General features: G+C 37.7%; 1 pseudogene; it reads left to right on the top strand.

Annotated features, from left to right (window-relative positions):
* Positions 1-22,390, top strand: part of LOC120095004 (uncharacterized) — a 40,003-nt pseudogene that overhangs the window by 11,869 nt on the left and 5,744 nt on the right.

Below are 22,390 nucleotides of genomic sequence, written 5' to 3' on the forward strand. Positions count from 1 at the left end.
CTGCATGGTATTGGTACAGAGACAGACAGATAGACCAATGGAATAGAATTGAAGACCCAGAAATGAACCCACACACCTATGGTCACTTGATTTTTGACAAAGGAGCCAAAACCATCCAATGGAAAAAAGATAGCATTTTCAGCAAATGGTGCTGGTTCAACTGGAGGTCAACATATAGAAGAATGCAGATCGATCCATGCTTATCACTCTGTACAAAGCTTAAGTCCAAGTGGATCAAGGACCTCCACATCAAACCAGACACACTCAAACTAATAGAAGAAAAACTAGGGAAGCATCTGGAACACATGGGCACTGGAAAAAATTTCCTAAACAAAACACCAATGGCTTACGCTCTAAGATCAAGAATCGACAAATGGGATCTCATAAAACTACAAAGCTTCTGTAAGGCAAAGGACACGGTGGTTAGGACAAAACGGCAACCAAGAGATTGGGAAAAGATCTTTACCAATCCTACAACAGATAGAGGCCTTATATCCAAAATATACAAAGAACTCAAGAAGTTAGACCGCAGGGAAACAAATAACCCTATTAAAAAATGGGGTTCAGAGCTAAACAAAGAATTCACAGCTGAGGAATGCCGAATGGCTGAGAAACACCTAAAGAAATGTTCAACATCTTTCGTCATAAGGGAAATGCAAATCAAAACAACCCTGAGATTTCACCTCACACCAGTGAGAATGGCTAAGATCAAAAACTCAGGGGACAACAGATGCTGGCGAGGATGTGGAGGAAGAGGAACACTCCTCCATTGTTGGTGGGATTGCAAACTGGTACAACTATTCTGGAAATCAGTCTGGAGAATCCTCAGAAAATTGGACATTGAACTGCCTGAGGATCCAGCTATACCTCTCTTGGGCATATACCCAAAAGATGCCCCAACATATAAAAAAGACACGTGCTCCACTATGTTCATTGCAGCCTTATTTATAATAGCCAGAAGCTGGAAAGAACCCAGATGCCCTTCAACAGAGGAATGGATACAGAAAATGTGGTACATCTACACAATGGAATATTACTCAGCTATCAAAAACAACGAGTTTATGAAATTCGTAGGCAAATGGTTGGAACTGGAAAATATCATCCTGAGTGAGCTAACCCAATCACAGAAAGACATACATGGTATGCACTCATTGATAAGTGGCTATTAGCCCAAATGCTTGAATTACCCTAGATGCCTAGAGCAAATGAAACTCAAGACGGATGATCAAAATGTGAATACTTCACTCCTTCTTTAAAAGGGGAACAAGAATACCCTTGGCAGGGAAGGGAGAGGCAAAGATTAAAACAGAGACTGAAGGAACACCCATTCAGAGTCTGCCCCACATGTGGCCCATACATATATAGCCACCCAATTAGACAAGATGGATAAAGCAAAGAAGTGCAGACCGACAGGAGCCGGATGTAGATCGCTCCTAAGAGACACAGCCAGAATACAGCAAATACAGAGGCGAATGCCAGCAGCAAACCACTGAACTGAGAATAGGACCCCCGTTGAAGGAATCAGAGAAAGAACTGGAAGAGCTTGAAGGGGCTCGAGACTCCATATGTACAACAATGCCAAGCAACCAGAGCTTCCAGGAACTAAGCCCCTACCCAAAGACTATACATGGACTGACCCTGGACTCTGACCTCATAGGTAGCAATGCATATCCTAGTAAGAGCACCAGTGGAAGGGGAAGCCCTGGGTCCTGCTAAGACTGAACCCCCAGTGAACTAGACTGGTGGGGGGAGGGCGGCAATGGGGGAAGGGTTGGGAGGGGAACACCCATAAGGAAGGGGAGGGGGGAGGGGGATGTTTGCCCGGATACCGGGAAAGGGAATAACACTTGAAATGTATATAAGAAATACTCAAGTTAATAAAAAAAATATATATAAAAAAAATACTCAAGTTAATAAAAAAAAGAAACAATAATCTTTGAAGCATAAATTTTCTCCTTTTGTCATTCTTTTTCTGAGTAATTTGCTCTTCGAGAATTCTACATTAAAATACAATGTATTCGATGATTGTTTTTGTCACTTTCTCCTTCCATTCTATTTCCTGACAGATCTCCTCCCCACACTCATGATTTTTTTTGTAATTTTTTAATGATGGATGGTGCATTTGCTGTGTAAACCTAGGTATTGAACTTTCCTTCTGATACTCGTGAGCTAATATATGGCTAGATAACTGAAGATAATGACTCCCTCTCAAATTCAGGGGACAGAATATCACAAGAATAAATCATGTTTCAAAAATCCTGTATATAAACCTTTAATATTTAAAACATGGGAAGACTAATTGCACTACAAAGAAAGATTCCTCATATAATCTAATGTAACATACTATAGTTAAAATATAAGCCATCATGCAACATGTACTTCAAGATATACATACACACATGTCTCAATAATGAGATGTTTATATTTACATTTTATATTCACCATTTAAACATATATATAATATATATTATATATATCAAAATTCCCAAGAAATGCTTGAACCTGAAACTTCTAATTCCAATGTCTGATAAGAGATAATCTTCCTTGAAAATGGAAATAACAATAATTACTCCTTATAAACTTGATAAACTTCTTTCCATAATGTGAATGAGAATCTAAAAATAGTTTTAATTACAATTGCAACATGACAGAAGGGACCATATGTACTGCCTTTAAGAAACCAACCATTTCCGTTTCCTTTATTCTCGGCACAAAGTTAAGTTTACTTCCTTCCATCAACTACACTTATATGGCAAATGATCAGTTTATTTCTTTTTACATTTCTGATGAGTTGATTACTATCGTTTAATATAAAGTGTGAAGATTTCCCACTGTGGAAAGAAAGGGAGCTCTGTACCAAAAAAAAAAAAAAAAAACAAGAAAGATGGACAGATTGACAGACATCCAGTCCATTCTTTTATTTTCAGCCTGCCATTTTCTGTGAAGGAGCTTACACGACTGATCAGGGTTGCAAGAAAAACATACCCAGTTGGTGTATTTATAATGTATAGAAGAACTCTCACCTGAATATTTTATTTTTCTCACAATCTGTGAAATGGATCTTCTGGAAAATGATTCACTGATGATCAGAAAATTTAAACCCTGCCCCCCCCAAATGGAATAGACTATTTTATTGATGTCTGTCTGATAAATTTATGTACTTATGAGAACACCACTTAAGATATTTACTTGATAGTATCAATACCAGCATCACATATTCTAGAAGGCTGTGATCATAAGTAGTGGAGATTATATATGATGTGGTCCCAGAAAACATCTCTATGGTCATAAATTCTAATATAACCAAGTACACAGTTTCATTCAATCACAACAGTTTTCTTTAGTGTCTGCAGAATCACCAAGCAAGACTTAGTGCCAGCAGTTTCCCTTGATAATGGAGAGACAGAAGCTGCTTCCTGTCTCTTCATGCTAATCTGGAAGCTACGAGGTCAGGAGGCTTACATGTGTAGCTCCTTACGACCAACAATCTTGCTTCTGTAATCTATTTGTAAACACCAAGCAAGAAGGCTCCTGCTTATCAGGAGTTTAATATTTTATTTAGAGAAATGTGTCACTATATAGTTCACAGGGCTCTCATTACCAGTTGTAATACTCCTAAGTTAGTTTTAAAAAAATGCTAGAAATGTGGGCACATGCCTGCATAACTGACTCCTTGGTAGCTTGTCTCTAATCTTTCACCAGATTCAAACAGCAGAGTAGTACCTTAATTAATTTTTTAAATGTGCCCAAAGAACGTGTCAAAACAAATTGAGAAATATATAGGAATAGTCCAGTAAGCATCAACCCTACTCAAAGAAGTATATGCCACTAAGTAGAACCATTTCTGTTTCCTTTATTCTCAGCACAAAGTTAAGTTTACTTCCTTCCATCAACTACACTTATATGGCAAATGATCAGTTTATTTCTTTTAAATAAATAATTTAAAAGAAATCTTAAGAGAAATCTCCCCTAGGATTGTCAATTAGATTGCCTATCTAATACCAAATACACATTCCTGAAAACACAAATACAAGCAATATTATACTGACTGAGTAGGTTATATTTAAGTACTTAGAAACTGTACATATATATGTATCCATGAATAGCTATTATATATGTGTATCTTATGTTAGCTTACATATAAAATAATGAGTAAGAATGAGTAATAAAAAAAAACCAGAAAGCCATGATTTCAAAAGAGAACAAGGAGGGGTATATGGAAGGATGTGGAAGGACATGGAAGAGGAAAAAGGAGAATGTAAAGTAATTATAATCTCAAAAATAAAGGAAGTTATAAACAGTTTTGTACCTTAAGGCCTTTCCACTGAGTAGCCTCTTATAGTAAGGAAAGCATGATGCGTATACTTACAGTTTACTGGATACCACCAAAATGTCATTGAACAAGGTCAGATATCGTTTCTTTCTTTTCCACCCTCTTCGGATAACCACAGCACCTTGGCAAACCACGGTTCGATTTTCTTCTCCTACATCTTCCTCCTTAGTTGTGTCCATATTGGAAAAAAAAAAATTCTCCTGATGCAGAGCTCCACCTAGAGAACAAGTGTTCAGTGGATAAGTTAAAAACCAGTGTTAATACTGTATTTCAAAGGGTGAACAGAGTTAAAATGCAGACTCAGTTTTCCAAGCATGATTCTGTTGAGCTATAGACAGCTTTAAAATGTAACAGAAACTATGTCATGGATGAAGGGAACTATTGGGAACGTATTGAAGAAGTAGAATCTTTTCAGAAGTGGGACCCTTTTCAGAAGTGTCATGGGAATAGTTTGAAGAAGTGTAGTTGGTAGGATATAGAGCAATGGTTCTCAAACTCTAAATGCTACAACACTTTAATGCAGTTCCTAAACTTGTAGTGATACCCTCCAATAAAATTGTTGCATTGCTACTTTATAACTGATTTTTTGAAACTTTTATAAATCATAATGTAGATATATATTATGTCACATATCAGATATGATACTCTGAGAAAATGCTATAACTAAACCTTTGTGAGCTAACATCGTAGATTGTTGTGCCCACCCTGACCAGCAAGGAAGACGCAACACCGTCAGATTTTTCTCAACAGCCTTTATTGCAGGAACACCTAATTGTTGATATGGGGACCCCGAGGAACAAAGGCACTTGCCTTAAATACAAGACAGACAGTGGCTGTAAACTTGTCCTCTGGGGATTGGTGGAGTATGAGATACCTTATTAGCATGCATATCACCCTGGCCTTGTAAATGCCAGAGGAAGGCCAGGTTATAATGGTTGTATACCACAAATGACCACTAGATGTCAGTGCCATCTTTAGCCGCTCCCAACAGTAGATGTGCTAAAAATAATCAGGTTATCTTGATTTAAACCAATTAGGTCTCTGGGAGAGTCTCTCAAATGCCAGGCTTGGTCCAGTTCAAGATACAAGAAAGAAAGATTCCTGATAGTTACAAACAAAAAAACAACAAGAACAATAAAAGGAAAAATGAAAAAATACAAGCATTCATCAAAAATTTTGTGAAATTGGTCTTGTCTAGCAAAGGTAGACATTTCCCCTGACTGTGGCAAAAGGGACATATGGCTCTCCATTGACTTGTTCATATTAGGATATCAATTTCCATTCTGACCTTCTTTATTCTTGAAGGGGGTAATCATACTTGGTATAAATTTAAAATCCCACATCTAGGTTACAGACATTTTCCAACATCCTCATCCCCTTCTTCATTATACTAACTCCTAACATGTGCTAGAATCCCCTTCCTCTCTTTGTGAGTCCTTTTCCGTGATCAAGCTATCTCCTTCTCTCTTCTGATAGTCTTCCTTGTCTTTTCCAAGACTTGGTCAAGCCTGTTTCTGTTTTCTATATTCTGAAATTTTCCATGTGCCTCTGAACATTTTTCTCTCTTATTCATAATAAAATTTTTCCCTATAATAAGGGAGTGGCTTCTGTTTTGGTGGTTTCTTTATTGTGCCCTGCTCTTTCAGTTTGGATATTTAAAATATATAGTTACTCAAGTGACTATAATTCATCCCACAATATATGTTACATCTTTCAAAGAATATGTACAGAAATGTCATAGCTTTCACTTAGAAAGGACTTAAGACTCACATGAATCAAAAGGAGAACAGACAATAGTTGCCATCACACACATCAATCAATATTGTAAAGATATGTTTAAAAAATAGTAGTACCTCAGCTTCATGAACAAAATTTTAAGTTAATGACCATGTCATGAAAGTTGTGCATGTCTCATCTGAGTCAGTATTAAATTCTGAGCATTAGATTCCAAAGAGCACAATGTGTGTTGGAAACAATAACAATTTCTTAAAAACCAGAGAATTCTTAGATTGTGGGTTAGATTTACCAGTTTCTTAAAATAAAAATCTACAACCATGGGGGGTAAAGTAATTGGATTGAGCATAAAATAATCCTCACTTCTAACTTGTACAGTTTTTAAAACTTTACAAAAATTATTCTCCTGTGTAGCACAAAATATACCCCTCTCCATGTGATAACTTTGTTTCTATAGAAGATTGGTACTGAATATTGCTACAATGATTACCCTATCAAGAAACCACTGCTGAGTTGAGTTATTTCATATGATCTTGAATAATCAAGACAGAACACTTCATGATACCATAAGTCTATCATGAGAATCACATTATATAAATATATTCCGTTTTAGTAGAGCCTGCGATGAAGAACTTATCAAACAATGTGAAATTTTCGTTTGCCTTCCTGCCTCTAGACACCAAACTGGTGACTATAGTGGCTAGAAAACTACTGAGGTCTAAGGATTCTGTAGTTGTCAGGCTGAAGGACTATTGTGATGTGAATATTCTAAGGCACATGTCATCTGGCAAAGTGACACGTGCATTTCATTTACTCTCCTTGTGGCTTTAAAACATAATTTTTGTACACAGGTGGAACCACAAGTGTTTGCAATGAATAACATTTTCACAACTATAAATACACATATAGATGTAGATATACCTTTATGATATAGATGAGATAGAAGACAGATACATGGATGGATGGATAGATAGATAGATAGATAGATAGATAGATAGATAGATAGATAGAAAGATAGAGAGGGATGGATGGATGGATGACAGATAGACAGGCAGATAGATGGATAGACAGACATGTGTATAAGAAGATATTGGTTTAAAATATTGTGAAATGCATATGAATCTTCAAAAATTGTCAATTTTTATTTTTTCAACATAAGGTTCCTTATGGAAAAGGTAGCATGGAGACTTCTTTAACACTGAGAACCTTAGAACTGAATAGACACAAAATCACAAGGAACTTTAAATTGTAATGTGATTTCCTGACATAGAATCAGAAACCTTCACACACTTCTGTGAAGCCAGACATCTTTGAAGGATACAGAGGAGGACACACAGCTATCAATATATAGTAAGTATATATTTATATTTTCTCTATATTTATAGAGTAAAGCCTAGATTAATCTAATTAATTTGTAAATTAAAATTATTACCTATTAAATTAGTTAAATTATTATTACTAAATAACAAAGTATTTGAACTTATACCCAATTTGTTTGGTCTTAGTCAAGTTTTTTTTTAAAACAAAACACAGTAAAAAAAAAAAACCAGAAGAAATACAAGACCAACATACACTTTTGAAATTCTCAGGAAACTTGATTTTCCTAGTTTGTGTCCAAAGATATCCATAGGTTATCTTGTCTAGGCATTTTTCTGCCTGTCCAAAGGACTTAGATTTGGTTCCTATTGTTGACTTTTGGTGGCTCACACATCTTACAACCCTATCTTCAACTCACCCTGCATCCTCTTTTGGTCTTCATAGAGAGCTCCATGTGTGCCACACTTTATATAAAAATTAAAATAATTTATAAAAATATTAGCACTCCCTTAGTCATAGAATATGGTAACATATCTTAAAAGTAATTTAAATTAATTATAATTTTGTACTTTTGTAATTAACTGAAGCTTCACCTAATAAAATACTATAAAGTTTCATAAATTCAGTAATCCTGCCATAACTGGCACATCAGGCATATAGAAGAACATTCTGGAGTATGGTGTTGATAATGATTATATCAAGAGAAAAAACAGTTAAGTGATGATATAGTCAGCTTTATTAATCTGATTTTGTATGAGAAGTTCAATGGAATATGTCTTCCATGATATGGTGCTTCTGGTTAAATGTAAGAACCTATGTTTAATTCTATATTTTCTTTTCTATCAAGCTTTGGATTACCTCTTAGAGATCAATCCCTTTCAAAACAACATTATTTAAAGTCCAGATTTAACCTAATTTTTCAGTAAGTAGGAAAATCTCTGCCCTGCAAAAGATAAATCATATTTTCCCATATAGAAATTATCTCCATGTTTTAAAAGTCTAATTGTTTCTATTCTATACATTCAGTGAAGCTTGGTTATCATTTGCTTAACAGCTAATATCCATGTGTAGGTGATATAGGACATACTTGTCTTTCTGGGTCGAGGATACCTCACTTGGGATGTTAATTTTCCAGTTCCATCATTTGCCTGCAAATTACATGATGCCATTTTCTTTAACAACTGTGTAATGTTGGAATATGTAAAGTATCAAATTTTATTCATCCATTCTTCTTTAGAGAGGCATCTAGCTCATTTCCACTTTCTGGTAATTGGGAATAGAGCAGCATTAAATATAGTAGGGAAAGTCTCTCTCTGATATGATGAAATATGCTTTGGGTTTATGTTGAAGTGTGGTATAGCTAGATCTTGAGATAAATTGATTTCCAACTTTCTGAGGAACCTCCATACTGATTTTCATAGAGAATGAAAAAGTTTGCATATTTTTATTGAAAACCAATTTTTTTTATTTTTATGTACTTAGTACATTTGTCCTCTATAGAATGTATTGTTGGTTAAATATCTTTTCCCATTCTGTAGGCTCTTGATTTGCCTAATGACAGTGTCTTTTGGCATGTATAGCTTCTTGGTTTAAGGTGGCCCCATTTTTATTAAATTTTGGTGTTAGCACTTTCACTAATAGAGTCTTGTTCAGAAAGTATTCTCTTCTGTCAGTGAGTTCAAGGTTATTCATTACATACTCTCGTATCATATTGAGTATATCTGACTTATTGTTGTAGTTTTGTTGCATTTGTAGTTGAGTTTTGTACAGGGTGATAAGTATAAATCTATTTTAATTCTCCTGCATGCAGACATTTGATGAAAACTACCATAGGTATGTAAATTTGTTTCTGGCTTATCAGGTCAATTCTTTTTATCACTGTGCCTGTTTTGTGCCAATACCATACTTTTATTATATCACAGTGTTTTAGATATCTACCTCTCTCTCTCTCTCTCTCACTCTCTCTCTCTCTCTCTCTCTCTCTCTCTCTCTCTCTCTCTGTGTGTGTGTGTCTCCCTCTGTCTCTCTCTGTCTGTCTGTCTGTCTCTCTGTCTGTCTCTCTCTGTGTGTCTCTGTGTGTGTGTGTGTGTGTGTGTGTGTGTGTGTGTGTGTGTGTGTGTGTGTTTCTACTTTCATTTGAAGTTGAGATTAGTCCATTCAAGATCTGTGAACTGTACCGGAATTTTGATGGGGCTCACACTGAATCTAATGAATACTTTTGGTAGAATGACCATTTCTTTTTTTTTCCCCTTGGACATTCTCTTTATCTACATTTCAAATATTATCCCCTTTCCTGGTTTCTCCTCCCAAAAAAAAACCTATTCCATCCCCACACCCCTGCCTCCATGAGGGTGCTCCCGCAACCTACCTACCCACTCCCTCCTACCTCCCCAAACTGGCATTCTACTATAATGAAGCATCAAGCCTTCATAGGAGCAAGGACCTCTCCTATTACCGCCCAACAAGGCTGTCCTCTGTTACATATGCGACTGGAGACTTGGGTCACTCCATGTGTATTCTTTGGTTGGTGGTTTAGTTCCTGGGAGCTTTGGGGTATCTAGTAGGTTGATCCTATTCTTCTTATGAGGTTCCAAATCCCCTCACATACCTCAGTCCTTTCTCTAACTCCTCCAATGGGGACCCCATTCTCAGTCCAGGGTTTGGCTGCAAGGACTTGCCTCTGAATTTCTCAGGCTCTGACAGAGCCTATCTGGAGACAGCTTCTGTCAGCATGCAACTCTTGGCATTCCCAATAGTGATTAGGTTTTGATGACTGCATGTAGGATGGATCACCATGTGTGGCAGTCTCTGGATGGCCTTCCCTTCAGTCTCTGCTCCACACTTTGTGTCCGTATTTTCTTCTGTGATTATTTTGTTCCCTCTTCTAAGAAGAACTGAAACATCCACACTTTTGTCTTTCTTCTTGAGCTTCATGTAGTCTGTAAATTGTATCTTGGGTATGCCAAGTTTTAAAATTAATACCACTTCTCAGTGAGTACATATCGTGTGTGTTCTTTTCTGATTGGGTTACCTCATTCAGGATGATATTTTTTACTTCCATTCATTTTCCTAAAACTTTCATGAAGTCATTGTTTTCAATAGCTGAGTAATTATTCATTGTCCAAATATACCACAGTTTCTGTATCCATTCCTTTGTTGAGTGACATGTAGGTTTTTTCCCAGCTTCTGGATATTATGAATAAGGCTGATATGAGCATAGTGGAGCATGTTTCCTTGTTATATGTTGGAGCATCTTTTGGGTATATGCCAAGGAGTTGTATAGCTGGGTCCTCAGATAGAACTGTATCTAATTTTCTGAGGAAATGACAGACTAATTTCAAGATCATTTCTTAAGACTGTTCTAAGATCAAGAGTCGACAAATGGGACCTCGTAAAATTGCAAAGCTTCTGTAAGACAATGGACACTGTCCTTAAGACAAAATGTCCACCAACAGATTGGGAGAAGATATTTACCAATCCTACATCTGATAGAAGACTAATGTCCAATACATACAAATAACTCAAGAAGTTAGACTCCAGAAAAATCAAATAACCCTATTAAAAATGGGATACAGAGCTAAACAAAGAATTCTCAGCTGAGGAATATGGAATAGCAAAGAATTACCTAAAGAAGTGGTCAACATCCCAAGTTATCTGGGAAATGCAAATCAAAACAATCCTGAGATTCCACCTAATACCAGTTAGAATGGCTAAGATAAAAATTTCAGTTAAAGGCAGATGCTGGTGAGGATGTAGAGATAGTAGAACACTCTTCCATTGTTTGTGGGATTTTAAGATGGTACACCCACTCTGGAAATCAGTCTGGAGGTTCCTTAGAAAAGCTCTGGTGGACAGGGGTATGTAAGCCTTCTTTTGGAGACAGAGTAGGAGGAATTGGATGAGGAACCATTGGAGAGTGGACCGGGAGGAGGATAATGACTGGACTGTATATAAAACAAGCCTAAATCAACAACAACAATAATAGTAAATAATAATAATGAGGAGGAGGAGGAGGAAGAATTGGAGGAGGAAGAAGAGGAGGAAGAGAAGAAGGAGGAGAAAATTGAAAAATTTCATGGAAAGGGTGTGGTAACCTCAGGGCAAGACCCCACCCAGTTCATCTTCCAACTTTTGAAAAAGAATTTTTAAAAACTTTAAAATAGCTGTATTGCTACATGCATTTTATACCAGCCCTTGAGTTGAGGAGGTAGCAGAGTGATTTTAAGGCCAGCCTGGTCTACAGAGCCAACTGAAGTACAGCCAAGATTAAACATTGAAGGAAACCATCAAAAGCAAAAGGCTGGTAAAACTGTACTTGAACAATAATCCATGTCCCAATACTGGAAACCAACAAATCTTGACAACATTGGGTATATGCTTATAACTTTAGAGATAAATATGCAAGAATAGGGTTATGGAATCTCCCTCTGTGACTTAAACAAGTAAATAACCCCTAGGTTATGGCAGACATAACCCTGAACGAAGATCCATAGAGGTCATTGTATTAAGCTGTGAGGATGAAGCCTAGATTGCCTTGGAGACTCTAAGATGTTGATAATGTCAAAGTAGTCTTGTACGCTTGCCAAAGCATGCTGCTAATGGGGAATAAACACAGCTCAAAAGAAAGATGAGTTTTGTAGTCAATAAATTTGAAAAGAGTTGGAGATCCAAAGAATGCTTTGAAATTAAACATGGAGATTCAGAATTTAGAGTTTGTCTAGCTGGGTTTTAGTCTTACTTTCATCTAGTATTTCCATATATGTCCCCTTTTCTCCCATTTGGAATGGTAATGTATATTTTGTGTCACTGTGTGTTGAAAGTAAGCGATCCGCATTTTCATGTGGATTTTACAGAGGATTACAGTAAGGAGATTGCATGAGCCTCAGAAGAGACTTGGAACTTTCGAACAGTGCAGACACTATGTTAGACCCTTGAAGCTGGACTATGGGGGCCACAGAATAAAATGTGTGAGTGTGAATGAAAATGGTCCTCTGGAGTGTCAATATGAGGAAGTCTGGTTTTGCTAGAGCAAGTGTGGCTCTCTCTTTTGCAAGAAGTGTTTTATTCTGGCAGAGAGGGGTGAGGAACTTTGAACTTTAAGAAGCGCAAGCCATGCCAAATGTCACTTTTAAGTTTTGCTGCCTTGGAATCTGGATATAGAATTCTAAGCTATCTCTCCAGCCAGCTCACTACCAAGTTTTTAGCCTCGATGATAATGGATTAAACTTCTGAACTGTAAGCCAGCCCTAAATAAATGTTTCCCATTAAAAGAGTTGCTATGGTCCCTGTATTTCTTCACAGCAATAGAACCCTAACTAAGACAAATAATATAAAATAATAAAACTTCAAATCTTTGAAGAAAGAAACTGAAGAAAATATTAGAAGATGGAAAGATGCCCTAGGCTTATACTACCAGTAAGATTAATATAGCAAAAATAGCCATCCTACTTAAAAGAATCTACAGATTTAATGAAATCTCCATAAAAATTGCAACATAATTCTTTACAGACCTTAAAAGAACAATATGGGGCTGAGGATTTAGCTCAGTGGTAGAGCGCTTACCTAGGAAGCGCAAGGCCCTGGGTTCGGTCCCCAGCTCCGAAAAAAAGAACCAAAAAAAAAAAGAACAATATGTAATTTCATATGGAAAAGCATCATGTCCAGATAGCTAAAATGATTCAGTACAATAAAAGAAAATCCAAACCTATTACAATCCCTGATTTCAAGATCTATTACAGAGTTCTAATAATAAGAGTCAGATGCAGATATGTGTGCCCAACCAATGAACAGAAGCTTCTGACCCCTCTGGTTGAATTAGGGAAAAGCTAGAAGTTGAGGAAGAAGGTGAGAAGGTGACCTTGTAGGAAGACCAGCAGTCCCAATTAAGCTGGATCCCCGAGATCTCTCGCACACTGGATGACCAAGTAGGCAGCATACACCAGCTGATATGAGACCCCCAACACATATACAGCACAGAAATACCAGGTCTGGGTTCAATCAGAGAAGATGCACCTAACGCTCAAGAGACTGGAGGACCCAGGAACATTAGAGATCTGGTGGGATGGGTGGGGTGGGGACATCTTCCTGGAGGCAGGGAGAGCAGAGAGGAGGTATGGGATGTGGTACAGTCAAGAGGGTGGACTGGGAGCTGAATAAAATCTGGACTGTAAAAATAAATATAAATTTTAAAAAGACACAGGTTATGGGCACTAAAGCATACAGTTTGATCAATGAAATCCAGTCTAAGACCCAGACATAAATCTACATACTTATGAACACATTATTTTTGATGAAGAAGCTAGAAATACACAGTGGAAAAAGAAAGCATCTTCAACAATATTTATGTTCTAACTGGATTTTTACATGTAGAAGAAGAAATAGAACTGTATCTATCATCCTGTGCAAAACTCAAGTCCCAGTTGATGAAAGAGCTCAACATAAAACCCAACATACTGAACTTTATAGAAGAAAAAGTGGGAAATAGTCTCGAATGCATTAGCACAGGAGAAAATTTCCTCAACAGAATACTAATAAGACCAGCAATATGATCAATAATTGAAAAAATGTTACCTCATGAAACTGAAAATCTTCCGTAAGGCAAAGTACACTGTCAGTAGGAGGAAATGGAAGTTTATAGAATTGGAAAAGATTTTCACCAACTCCCCATCTGACAGAGGGCTAATATCCATAATATATAAAGAACTTAAGAAATTAGATGTCAGTAAAATATTCCAATTACAAAATGGGGTGCACATCTAAAGAGACTTTACAACAAAGCAATCCTGAGTTGCTGAGAAACACATAAAGAAACGTTGAACCTCCTTAGCCAACAAAGAAATGAAATGAAAACTACCATGAAATACTATTTTATAACTATCAGAATGACTAAGAGTAATAGTAAAAGTGACAGTTCATGCTAGTGAGAATGTGGTGCAAGGGGGAACTTCTTGTTGGTGGGAGTGCAAACTTCTACAGCTCCAATGGAAATGAATATAGCAGTTTCTCAGAAAGTTAGGAATCAATCTTCTAAAAGACCCAACCATACTATTCTTAGGCATATACCCATAGGATGCTTCATTCTACCACAAGGACACCTGTTAAATTATATTCATCGTGGCTTTACTCATAATATCCATAAACTTGAAACCATGTGGATATTCCTCAACCAAAAATTAATAAAGTGTGGTAGATTTGTATAATGGAGTATGATTCAACTGATATAAACAATGGCATTATGAAATTTGTGGAAAAAATGTATGTGACCAGAAAAAAAAATCTTGAGGCAGGTAATCAAGACCTAGAAGAACAATATAATATATATTCAACCATACATGCATATTAACTGCTAAGTAAATAATAAGTTACAATTCATAGACATAGAAAGGTTAGATAAAGAAATAGATATAGGAATCATGGATCTCCTTGGGCAGGGGGAAAAGGATAGTTTTTTGGGTGAATTAAGGGAGTGTGGGATGGGAATAGGTGGGGTCGAGTTCATGGGGAGTGATGAAGTGAAAGATAGGATTAAGATAATTGGAATTGGATGCATATACAGTTGTGGTGTAGAAATCTCATTCAGAGGAAACTTCTAGTGAAGGCTTCAAGTTTCGTAGAGTACAAACTCTGACTTGGCCATGTCTTATAGCCAAAGAAGACTTACAGTGGCTAAACTTGGCTACAGGGATCTGCAAACAACCCAAGATCATGACAGAACAAGAGGATGCCCTCCACAAACTGACAACATGACCTCGTTGCCAACGACAGCATCTACAAAGTTCATAAAGGTCAAGTCGTGCATGTTTTCCTTCATTCTAAATTCCTACATTCTAGCCTCTTTGGTACAGGGAGGTACTCTGCAGGGTACCAAAACTGACACAAGAGTACCAACGTAGCCAAAAATCCTTTGAACCACAATTTGTCCTCCCTGAAAGATGCGCCAGGGCAATGTGATGCCAAACTTGGGAGAATAGCCAATTAATATGATAGTATATTTAAGTGATCCCAAAAGTTTCACCAGAGAACTACTAAACCTGATAAACACCTTCAGCAAAGTGGCTTGGTATAAAATTACTCAAATAAATCAGTAGCCTTCATCTACACAAAAGAGAAACAAACCGAGAAAGAAATTAGGGAAACGACACCCTTCATAATAGTCCCAAATAATATAAAATACCTCAGTGTGACTTTAACCAAGCAAGTGAAAGATCTATATGATAAGAACTTCAAGCCTCTTAAGAAAGAAATTGAGGAAGACCTCAGAAGATGGAAAGATCTCCCATGCTCATGGATTGGCAGGATTAATATAGTAAAAATGGCCATTTTACCAAAAGCAATCTACAGATTCAATGCAATCCCATCAAAATACTAATCCAATTCTTCAGAGAGTTAGACAGATAAAATTGCAAATTCATCTGGAATAAGAAAAAACCCAGGAGAGCTAAAAATATCCTCAACCATAAAAGGACTTCTGGGGGAATCACTATCCCTGAACTCAAGCAGTATTACAGAGCAATAGTGATAAAAACTGCATGGTATTGGTACAGAGACAGACAGATAGACAAGTGAAGTAGAACTGAAGACCCAGAAATGAACCCACACACCTATGGTCACTTGATTTTTGACAAAAGAGCCAAAACCATCCAATGAAGAAAAGATAGCATTTTCAGCAAATGGTGCTGGTTCAACTGAAGGTCAGCATGTAGAAGAATGCAGATCAATCCATGCTTATCACCCTGTACAAAGCTTAAGTCCAAGTGGATCAAGGACCTCCACATCAAACCAGATACACTCAAATTAATAGAAGAAAAATTGGGGAAGCATCTCGAACACATGGGCACTGGAGAAAATTTCCTGAACAAAACACCAATGGCTTATGCTCTAAGATCAAGAATTGAAAAATGGGATCTCACAAAACTTCAAAGCTTCTGTAAGGCAAAGGACACTGTGGTTAGGACAAAGTGATAACCAACAGATTGGGAAAAGATGTTTACCAATACTACAACTGATAGAGGGCTTATATCCAAAATATACAAAGAACTCAAGAAGTTAGACCCCAGGGAGACAAATAACCCTATTAAAAAATGGGGTTGAGAGCTAAACAAGAATTCACAGCTGAGGAATGCCAAATGGCTGAGAAATACCTAAAGAAATGTTCAACATCTTTAGTCATGAGGGAAATGCAAATCAAAACAACCCTGAGATTTTCACCTCACATCAGTGAGAATAGCTAAGATCAAAAACTCAGGTGACAGCAAATGTTGGCGAAACCCTCCATTGTTGGTGGGTTTGCAGACTGGTACAACCATTCTGGAAATCAGTCTGGAGATTCCTCAGATAATTGGACATTGAACTACCTGAGGACCCAGCTATACCTCTCTTGGGCATATACCCAAAAGATGTCCCTACATATAACAAAGACATGTGCTCCACTATGTTCATAGCAGCCTTGTCTATAATAGCCAGAAGCTGGAAAGAACCCAGATGCCCTTCAACAGAGGAATGGATACAGAAAATGTGGTACATCTATACAATGGAATACTACTCAGCTATCAAAAACAATGACTTCATGAAATTCATAGGCAAATGATGGAACTGGAAAATATCATCCTGAGTGAGGTAACCCAATCACAGAAAAACATACATGTTATGCACTCACTGATAAGTGGATATTAGCCCAAATGCTCGAATTGCCCTAGATGCACAGAACACATGAAACTCAAGACAGATGACTAAAATGCAAATGCTTCACTCCTTTAAAAGGGGAACAAGAATATACTTGGGAGGGAATAGGGAGGCGAAGTTTAGAACAGATGCAGAAGGAACACCCATTCAGAGCCTGCCCCACATGTGGCCCATATATATATATAAAACCAGCAAACTAGATAAGATGGATGAATCAAAGAAGTTCCGGCTGACAGGAACCGGATGTAGATCTCTCCTGAGAGACACACCCAGAATACAGCAAATACATAGGCGAATGCCAGCAGCAAACCACTGAACTGAGAAACGGACCCCCGTTGAAGGAATCAGAGAAAGGACTGGAAGAACTTGAAGGGGCTTGAGACCCCATATGAATAACAATGCCAACCAACCAGAGCTTCCAGGGACTAAGCCACTACCCAAAGACTATACATGGACTGACCCTGGGCTCCAACCTCATAGGTAGCAATCAGTAGCCTATTAAGTGCACCAGTGGAAGGGGAAGCCCTTCGTCCTGCCAAGACTGAACCCCCAGTGAATGTGATTTTTGGGGGGAGGGTTCTAATGGGGGGAGGATGGGGAGGGGAAGCCCATATAGAAGGGGAGGGTGAGGGGTTAGGGGGATATTGGCCGGAAACTGGGAAAGGAAATAACAGTTGAAATGTAAATAAGAAATACCCAATTTAATAAAGATGGAGAAATAAAGAAATGTATCTAATAAAAAATAATAAAAATGTAATTTTCAAAAGGGGGTTAAGCAACTTGTCATCAATCATGAGGATCCAAGTTCTATCCCATGTGGTAGGAGGATGACTCATTGTCCTCTGAACTCCATATATTCGCACTGACACACATAGACATTTTCACACAGAATACACTAATGTATTAATTAATTAATTATATAATTAATATTAATATAATTAATATAATTAATATAATTAATATACTTATATTAATATATTGTTATAATATATAATTAATATAATATATAATTAATATAATATATAATTATATTAATAATAATATAATTAATATAATTAATTAATTATAGGTGTTTCAAATCATCTGTTCTTGGCCTCAGCTTACTTCTGTCTTTGGATTACACAGCTCGCTTCCCCACATCTGCCTTTCTTTCTCTCATGCCTGTCATGCTTGCATGTGTGTTTATCCTCCCTTAGTGTCCATGTTTAAATCTGCATTCACCTTTTTAAAAACTACAGCTCTGGTTACTAGACAGATGGTTCCCAGGTTAAAAGAACTTGCGGTGCGATCATGAGGCCTACAGTCCAAATCTCAGCATCCTGCAAACACCAGTCACTACAGCTGCCAGGAATCAGACAACATCCTCTTGAGCAGAAATAACAAAATATTGCCAGTAATTTTGAGTAAAACACACTTACAAATATATGGCAAAAATGCAAAATTTTGTCCTTTTAAAATGTAGCTCACAAAAGAATTAGCACCTGGGTCATGAATCAAAAGAAAGTAAAAATCTTGGTTCCTTTTATACCATGTGAGCCAACCAAGTATTGTTATCTCTGTAAACCTGTTCCTTTCTCAGTATGCTGAATTTAAATAGACCTTTGGAATATTAAATGGGAAACCACTTAACAAAGAGTCTTATAGCATAGGACATACACAGGAATTTACCAATTATTATTAAATTTTGGAACAAATGTTAAAAAACAAGTAGTGTTTCATGTTCATTTTTAAGTATCAGGCACAAGACTTACAATCCTATGACTTAAGGTTGAAACTGATATATAGAAGGAATTACAAAACGCCATTTGCCAAGGACAAATGCTAAGTAAAAATACCCTCCAACTTGAGAACCAGAATACAACATGTAGGAAAACTCCTTGTACAAAATGGTAGAAAATATCACACTAAATGGTGAAAGCATTGGGCAGGTCTGTGTACATGACTGTGGGGCAATCCTGATGTCAAATGCACACTGGGGCTCGGCCTCCGCTGCTGGTGATGTTATATGCACCCACACACACACACTTCTTGACTATGTGAAGTCCCGGCCCTGCCTGAGGAATGGCTACAGGTGTCATCATTACCCTCCACACACCCAGAGACTCCGCCCATGGGAACCATCCATCAAGTGTATCACAGCCCCCACTGTCAGTCATTGAAGGTGGATCAGTGCCAGCCATGGCTCCCCTATCAATCACTCGCTGCCCAGGCCGGCCTCAGACATCATAGTTACTGTCTATGTGCCTAGTGAACTCATTACTTCCACCTCAAGCCTTGCCTTCATCACAGCCCTGTTTCTCCCCTCATTAGTTTGTCATGAATACTCATGAGGTTCATTTGCATGGTCCCATCCATGTGAGCTTTTGTCAAGTGTGGCTCTGCCTCATCACTGTCAGTCATTAAAGGATCCCTGTCAGATGTCAAAAAACAAACAAACAAACAAACACAAAACAGTGATTGGTTGTCGAGAAGAGGTTGTTTTCCTATGTAGTTTATTAGTTGTTAATTGGGGATAAGGGAATGGAGGTATATATTTAAATATATTATCTTTGAAAATTAGTATTTTTCTACCTGAGACAACATAGCAATTAATTCAAAGTGAATCCCAACTTTTAAAATATGAACAGCTACTCATCATAAAAAGAAGTAAAGTTTCACATAGTGAAACACAATGTTGTACATAGTGACACAAACAAGAAAACAGAGTAATTCAGGAAAAATGGCCAATAACTAGGCTAATTAGTAAGCTGAGTGCACTCAGGTCAACTGAATTCTGGACGGAGAGCTTCAGATAAGTTTCCAAGTGTCCGAACTGCAGCACTGAAAGGGCACAAAGGGTATTGTAGCAGGATTTCCCAGGGCAAAGCTCAGTCGGTGTGAGAAAGCAGACTCATAGAATGGTAATTCTAGGTTACAACTTGCCCAGGAAAAACAGCAAAGTCCTAGACCTGCATCAACTGTACAGTTTTTTTTGTTGTTGTTGTTGTTTTTGTTTTTTTTTTTTTTTGGTTCTTTTTTTCGGAGCTGGGGACCGAACCCAGGGCCTTGCACTTCCTAGGTAAGCGCTCTACCACTGAGCTAAATCCCCAGCCCCAACTGTACAGTTTTGTAAACAATTAAGGAACTTCCTACAGGATGGTCGGCTTTCCAAACCAGACACACAGAAGAATGTGCTTCCAGACAGCTACAACTTCTGCTCTCAGTCTGCCCAGACTGACTGCTATTTTAACAGTACACACAAGTGTGAACGGAGCATCTGTAGCATCACAGGGGACAGGTGACCTGCATAGGAAACAGGACAGATAAGTAAGAAGGAAAAGGGAGTTTGTTAAACATTGTCTCCAGAAACTGACTCCAGGATGCTTAAGAGCAAGATGGAGGGAGAAGCGGGTACATGGGGGATGAGCAGAGAGAGGAAGCTGGAGAACCTTGGTGTGGGCCATGGGTGCCCCTGCCATGATCTGCAAAAGGTGGAAGAGTGGATGCACCAATAAGCTCAGCTTAGCACCATTCCCCACCCTTCAGCCTACCTGTGACCTGGCAAACTGGATGAATATTACAAACTATTACAATAGTCCTTATTGTCAAAATACTCAAACATGAAGCCAGACAACTCCTCTCCTGAAGTTCAACACTTTCGTTCCCCCACCTTACACATTTGAAAAGAGTTTGCAAACTCAAGAAACAATCAGTACTATTTAAAACTGACTTTGCAAACCTGTGCTTTCCCCCCAGAAAGACAGATATTCAAATAAAAATCGCCCTCTCTCTCCCTCTTTCTCGCTCTCCTTTATGAATTCAACTTCAGCATTCCATTCCTACCCCTAGAAAGTTGCATGTTTCTCTGGACACACATCTGAAAAGATGAAAAGATAGATTCAGCTTTATTTCAGGAGCTACAGACAGAGCTCCTCGCTAGCTGCACCCCCAGGAGGCCCTGTCCTGAAATGCCACTGTGGGGGAAAAAAGGAACTGAAGTTTGGGGGAATGTTTAATTTTTTTTAATCTATTTGCACAGCAGTTATTTTCACTAAGACAAATGACAAAACATTATTTGTGAGACAGAAAAATACACACGTTACAACGCAGTTCCCAAAATCATTGTAACCCAATAGTCATAGAATGCATTCTGTTCACCACTCACTATACCACATCTTTTGTGCCAATGGACAAATACATTGATTTCCTGTCCTCAACCATTTAAACTTTTAAGTGGAGTATATAAATATTGAAGCAGATTTCAGTTTCTCTCCCCCCCCACCCCCCGCTGCTGGTTTTGGTTTTTGCTTGGAATCATTTCTGTATTCAATTTTTTTTATTCTTTCATAGCCCTATTCCATGTTTCTTTAAAAAACTAAATTCATATGGCTTGAATGAAACGCCTTGCTCTTGTAGAAGTCACATACAAGAACATGAGATTTCTTATTACGCACAATGCAACCAATGCAACCTAAAAACAACTGTATAGAGGAAGTTAACAGTTATGGCGTTACCCTAATAGGAAGAGTATGTGAAGCAACCTACAACACTGCTCTTGTGGAGAAAGAAGGTGTTCTGGAGAAGTTCCGTCCTAAAAATGTGGCTCCCCTTTAAGGATTCCAACAGTCATAGAAACAATGGTTGTAATCAATAAATCTGGGGTGCCTGTTGCCAGAGCCAAGGAAGTGGAACTTCAGATGGGAGCTGATTTGTCATATGTATTTACCCAATGTGTCAGCTTACTGAGTAAGTCTACTGAAGCTTCACGGGAATATTGAAAAAGAGTTTTACCAGGCCACAAGCTTGACAGAATTCCAACCTCTATATTTGGGCTATGATCAACATGTTTGGATACTTAGCAAAAGATTTTTGCTGGACAGTATTTAAAATGTGCTCATTATTTGTACCAATTGAGTAATTAATTAAATGTACTCCTGTGCCAGAATAGTATTAGTCTGTAAGGAATTTAGAAGGATTAGGTGCCAAAATACCCAGCACAATACTTGTATATTTTTTAGTATCATACAGAATGAATACTCCAAGAACTAAGAACTCTGTAGACCTTCCATGGTGTATTCCTTCAGACATCTCAAACACTGTGGGCTTCTCTTGCTCTCAGACTGCTCACTCTATGTTTACATCTCCCACATTACAACAGAATCCATCAGGTTTGCGTTGCCATCATTCTATTTTTTAAACTAAGTATTGCAGTGATTATTTAATGTCTCTGTCTTATTTTGTGCTGTTTGGGAAACCCCCGTTTGAAAATCAACTTTTTTCAGAGGCACAAATCTTCAATAATGTCTCCAGACAATATGCCTTATAGTTGATTTAATGTTTGCACTC

Source organism: Rattus norvegicus, chromosome 10, assembly GCF_036323735.1.
Source record: "Rattus norvegicus strain BN/NHsdMcwi chromosome 10, GRCr8, whole genome shotgun sequence".
Lineage (NCBI taxonomy): Eukaryota > Metazoa > Chordata > Mammalia > Rodentia > Muridae > Rattus > Rattus norvegicus.